Raw genomic sequence first — 8522 nt, forward strand, 5'->3', positions numbered from 1 at the left:
AGATAGTTGAACCATAGTGTTTTTGGCATTTTTGTCCTTGATTGGAAATCTTTGCTGTACTCAGTATCAAAGATAGTATCATTTATGTTCTCATATTCCTTCATAAAACTCATCACACTGTGTTGTGGTCCAACTCCTCTTTTGAATCTGCTATTTGTTCCCTCACTCAGCGCTGTGCTTTGTATAAAAGGGCAGAAATCATATTTGAAGTAGACAGGCACAAACTGAGCTCTATTCTTCCACATTAGTTGCAAGTATTTTATATTTTGCAAACTGAACTTTTCAATCATCTGAGGCCAAAGCACTTCAAATTCTTCTTCTGTTAGGCAATTGTTTAGTATGTCATCATATTCCTCATACAGGTTTCTATTTGCTTTTGCAGAGAACATGCTTCCTATCTTTTCTCTGCAATTTTTCTTGATGTGAAATAGACAGTTTCTGTGCTTTGTGTTTTGAAAAACCTGTGCAATTGCTGATCTCATGGCATTATCTTGATCTGTAATTATAGTCTTGGGATGTTTCCCTCCCATTGCTGTTATAAATGTTTCAAAAACCCACTTGAATGTCTCTGCCGTTTCATCTCCTAAAAATGCACAACCAAACAAGCAAGTTGACCCATGTCCTGTAACACCAACAAACGGTGCAAATGGCATATTGTATCTGTTTGTTCTATACGTTGTGTCAAAACTGATACAGTCACCATATTCCTCATATAGCTGAGTCGATCTACCATCAGTCCAAAACATGCTTGTCACCTTGTTTTCTTCATCTAGCTTGAATTTGTAGTACATTCCAGGGTCATCTTGTTCCTTTTTCTTGAGATAATTCAACACTTGCTTCATGTCATTGTTTCTTGTCTCTGAATTTATTGCTGTCCCAACATTACTTACATCCTTCTTGGTGTAGGGTAGTGCTGCCAAGCCACCTCGGAGAAATGATAATATCACAATCATGCTCCTAGTTGGTATGTTGCACTCTTTTAATGTCCTTATTAGTCTCTTTTCTTCCTCTGTCATATCCTTATGAGACCTCAGAAATTTAGCTTCTCTTCTTGGGCAAAGTGCATGGTTATGATTCAGATCAAGCCTTGATATTTGCCAAAACTGTCCAACTTCTTTTGCTACCATTGTACATTTGCAATTTGTTTTGACTAGGACTACTGTTTCCCTCTGCTGTTCAGTAACTTGTTCATTGCTCTTCTTCTTGTTTGCTGGTTCATTTTTGCCTTGCAAGTTGCATTTGTATGTGTACTTTGTAATTTCACCTTGTCTTTTCTTGCTTGTTGTCTTGTAGTGGTGCGCAATCACAACAGAAAAACCGGCTAGGTATGCATAGAAGTTGAAGAAGCCTCTAGCTTCTGTATGTGATTTGAACTTCATTCCTAGCTTAGGTATGTGTTTATCATCTATTGGTAAACTGCTCTCCTCTTCATTTTGTAAGAAATTGTCAATGTCTTCCTCACTTAATTCCTCCCCGTTGTTAGTAGCTGAATTTAAATTATCATTCATTTCAGCCTCTGTTTGCTGCTGTTGTATCCCTGAAATTTCTGTTGCTTCAGGTCTTGTTTGTTGCTCTTCAATATCTTGCTCATGAAAGTTTTCATTGTATGGCTGAAAACAAGGATTAATAGTAGTAAATCAAATTTTTTTGCAAAGCTAATTTACAATTCTAGTTAAAGAAAACAGAAATAACTTTGGAATCTTCTTAGTGATCTATATGTTTATTTTTTACAAACCTAATCACTTTCAAAGTCCTCTTGATCTCTGTTCTGAGTGGCCCAGCTTGTAGGAATTCCCTGCAGATATCTCTTACAATAAATTTTTGATATGTAGCCTATATCATTTTAACATGATTAAATTATTAATTAATGAAAGTACCTGTGATTTCAAATGTGTGTTTTGTAATTTGTACAATTCCTCCATAGTTTTGTCAACTGGAATCTGTATATTTTGATGAAATGTTAGCATACTACTCATACAAATTTAAAAATGATTATAATTTATTTTTGTAATTGCAATTTTTACCTCTGGTGTGATCCTTGCACTGTTGTAGATTTCATCAAATTCTTGGTAACTGTAATGTTTGCTTGGGATTAATAGGTCATTGTTTCTGTCTTCCAGCAGCATGTCTTGTTCACAAACTCTGCTCGTAGTTAGTATCATTGAATTCTGCAGTGTGGAAATTTTAAAAAATATTACATACAATTAACAAGAGTATTTCTGCAAAATCGATTAGTAGCTGTGTATATAAATTAAGTTTAAAATAAACTTACATTATATGCTGATGGTGTTTGAAGCATACTTGTGAAACTTTCTAGTCCTCTTCCTCCCTGCATCATTTTTATATTTTGTTAGTGAAGCATATGCTGTTGTACAATAATATTAATATTACGAATCTATATCCTTACCATATTTGGTTCTATGTTAATCCTTGGACTATTTATTACTTGGTGCATTAGACTTGTGTACGACAACTGTGCTACCTGCATTTCAATTTGTTAGTATCAAATAAAGTGTTGTGACATGCATTTTTCTATGTTACTTGTTTATTCAAATTACCGGTGTAGTATGTGACTTAAGCATGGTTAACTCATCATGTAGTAATGCTGGGCTTTGTGGCGATTGGGTTGTGCCGATTCCTGTGAATTGAAAAGCATGATGGATCAGCTAGTTGAATTTTCAAATTGAATTCATTTGGCGTAAATTACATATGGTTAAAGAGTATCATTTTTTTCTGACCTGTAATTTGTGTGATACTAGAACTTGTTTCTTCAGTATGCTTTGTATCTATTTTGTTTCTCTCTGATTCTTTTAAACTTCTTTCTCCATCTTGTAGTTGATGAATATTTGTACCTGCAAGAAGTGTCAATTTTATTGGTAAGTTTGATATGTTTCTTTTCTTTTTTGTACAAGTATTGGCATGTCAGATTTTTATGATCTAGCACAGTGGATTTGTATGTTTACTAACCTGACTGTATTGTTTTGTTGTTACCCTCTTTGCTTCCTTGGGTTATACTCTTGCTATTCTCATTTGGTTCAGCATATGGCATTATCCTTATTCCTACAAAATATAACACAAAATAGTGATACCATAATAATTCATGTTTATACAGATCATCTAAGAATAATACTAAGTTACATAACAAATTAAATGTATGTATATATGTAATTTTTGCTTCTGATTCACTGTACAAATCCTGGTGTTTTAATTATTTTGATGCTTGCTTAATGCTTGTTAAGTCTATTTTCTGCTTTATGCTTATATCTCATACCTGCATTTTGTTTCATATGGTTTTGTTTATTTCCCTGTGTCTCGAAGCTAACTTTCTGTTTATGTTCTGAAATTGAGTTCAATTCTGCACAAAAGAAAATCAAACAGTTAAATGAAAGAATCCTAGAATATATGAAGTTATACTCTAATTATATTGCAAATCAACTATACTTACATGTGTAACTTTAGTTATTTGTACATGTAAATATAGATGAAATTTAATTTGAATGACACAAATTTTCCATGTTTTATGAGTATTAAAAATTATATAAGATCATGCATATTTATATATTTTTTTTGCTATTTTGCATCTTGGTCTCGAATAGTCTACTTTTTTTTTTACCTTTTTTCTCCAGGGGTCCAATGCGAACTGGTTCGGTAAATTTCATTCCTGCAAAATTCATAGAATAAATTAGTATATTTGACTGCTGAAACCATCTTACAAGAATGCTAAGTAGTAGATATTTATTTTCAAAGCATATGCAGCAAAATTAAAATGAACTTATATGCAAGACAAATTGTTTTTATAAATGTTAATTTATCTAATTACTAATGTAATTTATCAAATATATGAAGTGATGTAAATCTGAAACTTTATTGGGTTTCGATATAGTTATATAGTCAAGTATAACTGAAATCAAGTTAGTTACAATATGATTTGACTGTTTTTACACTGCAGTTACATGTCAGTATAACTAAAGTTACAACTGTAACTTCACATATTTCATAATGTAACTTTCTATAGTTCTTTTTATACTGCTGTTTTTCTTGCAAAATTTGCCAAAGTTTTGCTTGTTAGTGTTGGATGTGTGTAATACCTATGAACTATACTAGAAATGGACAAATATATTTGCTGTGTGCCTTTATGGTGGACATTTTGTATTAATTTCATGAATGATTCTTGCTACTTAACATAAATTGGATTTGGAGAGAATGCTTAATGTAGGTGTTTATTTTATATCTGATTGCATATTTATTTGTTAATTAGAGATATTTTTCATATTTATCTGATGGCAAGGACTGTAACTTTATATTATCAGATTTATTTCATGTCATATTTTTTCTCTGAATTTTCTGACTTTTTGCGGATTGGCAGTGTGCTTGCCATGTCCTGTTTACTATTTTATTGTTTCTCCCTGTTCTTTCCAGTGAAGTTGCTGCTTGTTTGGAATGATATCCTAGAGCCATTGAGTGATTAACTCATTGCATGTAGCTTTATTAACTCATTGATAGCTAACTTTGACCTTTAATTGCTGCACAAATTCCACTTGACTGATTAACTCATTGCTTGTAGCTTTATTACAAAATTGGTTTTTTATTTTGGACTTCTGATTTGGCATTTGTTACATATGTTTTCAAAAGTGGTTAATTTGCACTGCTGATTATTCTACGTGCACATTTGCTGATTGTGACTGTCTTGTTCTATTGCAATACTCCAGTTGGACTAGCATGTCAATCCCTCATATTTGTCCAACTGATCCCATGTGCATATTAAATTGAAATGTACATTTTTAGTGATCAAGTATTTTTGTTTAAAGAAGTTTGTCCAACTTGTTTTAATGTGGTTTGTTGTATAGTCAGTGGTTAATGAAATGATATTATCTAATGGAGTTCATGATCTGATCAGATTTATATCTTCAGATGATATGTCAGTTTCTAAACATTATTGTATATGAAGTTTTTGAATGTTGGTTTTTTTTTACCAAATTGATGTTTTTGTTCTCTGAAAAATTAGTGTTAGCTTTCATTTCATTTGTATGGCGCTACAAATAGATTTGTATGAAGTTACAGGATAAAATAATGGAAATTACAGTTGTAGTTACATTGGAAATATATATGAATTACAAATGTAATTTTAGGTCTGTGGTGATGTAAGTTGTTCTTCAAGTCAAGTATAATTAAAGTCAAGTTAGTTACAATATGATTTGACTGTTTTTACACTGCAGTTACATGTCAGTATAACTGAAGTTACAATTGTAACTTCACATATTTCATAATGTAACTTTCTATAGTTCTTTTTATACTACTGTTTTTCTTGCAAAAATTTCCAAAGTTTTGCTTCTTAGTGTTGCATGTGTGCACTAGCTATGAACTGTACTAGAAATGGGCAAATATATTTGCTGTGTGCCTTTATGGTGGACCTTTTTGTAGTAATTTCATGAATGATTCTTGCTACTTAACAGAAATTGGATTTGGAGAGAATGCTTATTGTAGGAATATGTGATAACTTAGTGTGTTTTTTTTATATATGGCATGTGCATTTTGTATGGCAATAGATTTGTATGAAGTTGCAGGATAAAACAATGGAAATTACAGTTGTAGTTACATTGGAAATATATATGAATTACAAATGTAATTTAAGGTCTGTGGTGATGTAAGTTTTGATATTGTTCCAATTGTTCTTCAAGTCAAGTATAACTGAAGTCAAGTTAGTTACATTATGATTTGACTGTTTTTACACTGCAGTTACATGTCAGTATAACTGAAGTTACATCTGTAACTTTACATATTTCATAATGTAACTTTTTATAATTCTTTTTATACTGTTGTTTTTCTTGCAAAAATTTGCAAAGTTCTGCTTCTTAGTGTTGCATGTGTGCACTAGCTATGAACTGTACTAGAAATGTGTAAATATATTGTTGTGTGCTTGTATGGTGCAAATTTTTCAGTTCAACATGTGTATGTACAGTGTAATTTTCTGTATTTACTATATGATTGTTTCTTGTTAATTAACTGACCTTGTTTGGATCTTGATGTTTTGATTTTTTCTTCAGATTTGATCTTGGATTTTGGTTCTTCTTCTTCTCTTTTCTTCTTTGCCTTTTTCTTTTCGCTCTCCATGTCTATCTTCTTCGATCTGACTTTGGATCTGTTTTGGATGGGAGAAGCGTTGATTCGCTGGATGTGTGCTTTGATCACGTGATGTATGTGCTGTCCTTTTCTCCAGCTTTCTTGATTGCCAAGTTGATTGATTTTGGGCTATAATCATAAAATTATTTGTTGTGTTTTTGGCCCAATATGATTTTATCGGCCCATTATTATATTTACACGTTGCAATTTTGGCCCAATTTAGGCCTTTTATTTTTTTTCTATTTGTTTCCTTCTTTATTTTTGCTGCCGTTGGATGCTAATCCAAGGGATCAGAAATCTGACAAATTTGGGGCCTGAAAATTTGTCGAATGATGTGTAGAGAGACCCTAACTGAAATAAAAATAGGACGGAGATGTTGTAAGTTGTAACCGAACGCAACAAATACCATATCAAATTTACAGCCCAATGGGCTAAAAGTGCATAAGACAACGGCCTCCTATATGACCACACAAGCTAGATATAGATAGATGACGGCAATTCGACATGGCAACATGTACCAGCAGTTGAACATAGTCGAACCCTCCAGCCCATGAATGCCACTACTATAGTCTATAGTAGCTCACTCATCGCCATCGTCGGACCAGGTGATGTGCTCCATCCCGACGCTCTTGTCGAGGCCGAGGGCGTCCCACACCGCCGGCGACGCGTCCACGATGTTGTTGTCGCACGGCGGCTCGTAGTTGTGCTCGCCGTCGCAGCCGTGCACGGAGTCGCACTCGTCCACCACCTTCGCCACCACCGACCTCCCGCTGCCGCCGCTCGCCGTGATCCTGACCCGGTGCCCGCACCGCGCCATGCCGGCGAACCACCCCGTCGACAGCACTCCGACGGCCCGCCGCCGTCCTTCCCCTTCTCGAAGCTGTTCAGCGTCAGCACGGCGCCGGCGGCCGCCGTCACCGGCGGCGAGCACCGGTACTGCGGGTACGCCTTGCCGTCCTCGCAGCAGTCCGGGTCGTTGCTCTTCTCGCAGTTGCCGGACTTGTTGGAAATTTGGTCATAATTCGGCATATTTTAATCCAAAATAACAAGATAATAAACATGATATTTACAATAGGATTTGATCCAGTGATAGTGGTGAATGTAATCAACATGAGCATGCTTAACGTTGAATAAGCATCAACAATCACATAATGACACAATGTTGACATTGCGATGAACATTAACAGTAAAACTTCTAATTGAAATAATGTAATAAGGTTATACCCCAAGAATGGTCCTCCGCTGGAGTTTGAGGCAGTATTGCCTCCGTTGGTGTTGACGGGAGTCTCCTTCTCCTTGTCTCCAGTGTTCGACATGTTGGTGAAGATGAAGTAGATGTTGACGAACAGTGAGTAGTCGCGCCTTGCGCTCCCCAAAAACCTGATCGCCCGCCTGTCTGTGCAAACGTCGCAGCAACGCGTGGTTTCGGAGGCCTACTCTCCCAACGCGTGTGCACACACTCGTCGGGATGGGATTACCGTAGCAACAACAGCTTTGGAAAATGGATGAAAGTGTGTCTTCTTTTTCTCGCGGGAGATCAAATCCATTCCCATTTTATAAGAGGAATGGAAGATGAAGAGTAAGAGTCATGGAATAGGAAGAGGAATGGAGCAACTAATTGTCATCAACTAGCCATGAACCATCCTTCACTACACAACCATCAACCAACAATCAATTAAGAGTAATTGATGTAAGTTACCAATGGAATAGGAAGAGGAATAGAGCAACTAAATGTCATCAACTAGCCATGAACCATCCTCCACTACACAACCATCAACCATCCATCAATTAGGACTAATTGATATAAGTTACCAATTCCTTAATCAAATGGATTAATTCTCAAAACTCTTCATCCCATTGATATCCCATAGAAGAATGAATTCACATGAATTCCTAGCATAATGAGCCTTGGAATTTATTTGATTTAATTGATTTAAATGGATTAATTACCCAATTAAATCTAACAATCCCCACCAAATTTTCAAGGCTCATGAGAATGCTCTCTATTCCATAGCAGCTTTTATATACCAGTGTTTCGGTGAAGACTGTTAAGTTGAACTTTCACCTAGAAAAGGAGCTATACCTGACCACAACTGAACAATGGACTATGCCTTGAATTGTCAGTCTTGTGCAGTTAAGTTTCACTCAATTCCATAACTGATACTAGGCAACCATTAGTATTCCCTCGGGTTGGAGCTTATAAGTCATACTCCAGGCCTTTCATGAGTATCTAGAGATCACCCAAATCTCATAGACTGTGACTAGCAGTCGAACTCATATAGGTGTGTTCCTTCTAAGATGTTCTGCAGGTCAACATCTCTGCTTGGAAAAGCCACTCGGATCACATTAAGACATAAGCCATCCTACCATGCAGGAAAGAAGAGAAGCACATCATGAAAATG

The 8522-nt window shown here is 35.4% G+C and overlaps 1 pseudogene; it reads right to left on the reverse strand.

The window, feature by feature from the left end:
- Window positions 1-6700: 6700 nt before the first annotated feature.
- On the reverse strand, window positions 6701-7149 carry LOC112936584 (putative ripening-related protein 5; annotated as a pseudogene).
- Between the last annotated feature and the right edge of the window lie 1373 nt (window positions 7150-8522).

This window comes from Oryza sativa, chromosome 10, assembly GCF_034140825.1.
Source record: "Oryza sativa Japonica Group chromosome 10, ASM3414082v1".
NCBI classification, from domain to species: domain Eukaryota; kingdom Viridiplantae; phylum Streptophyta; class Magnoliopsida; order Poales; family Poaceae; genus Oryza; species Oryza sativa.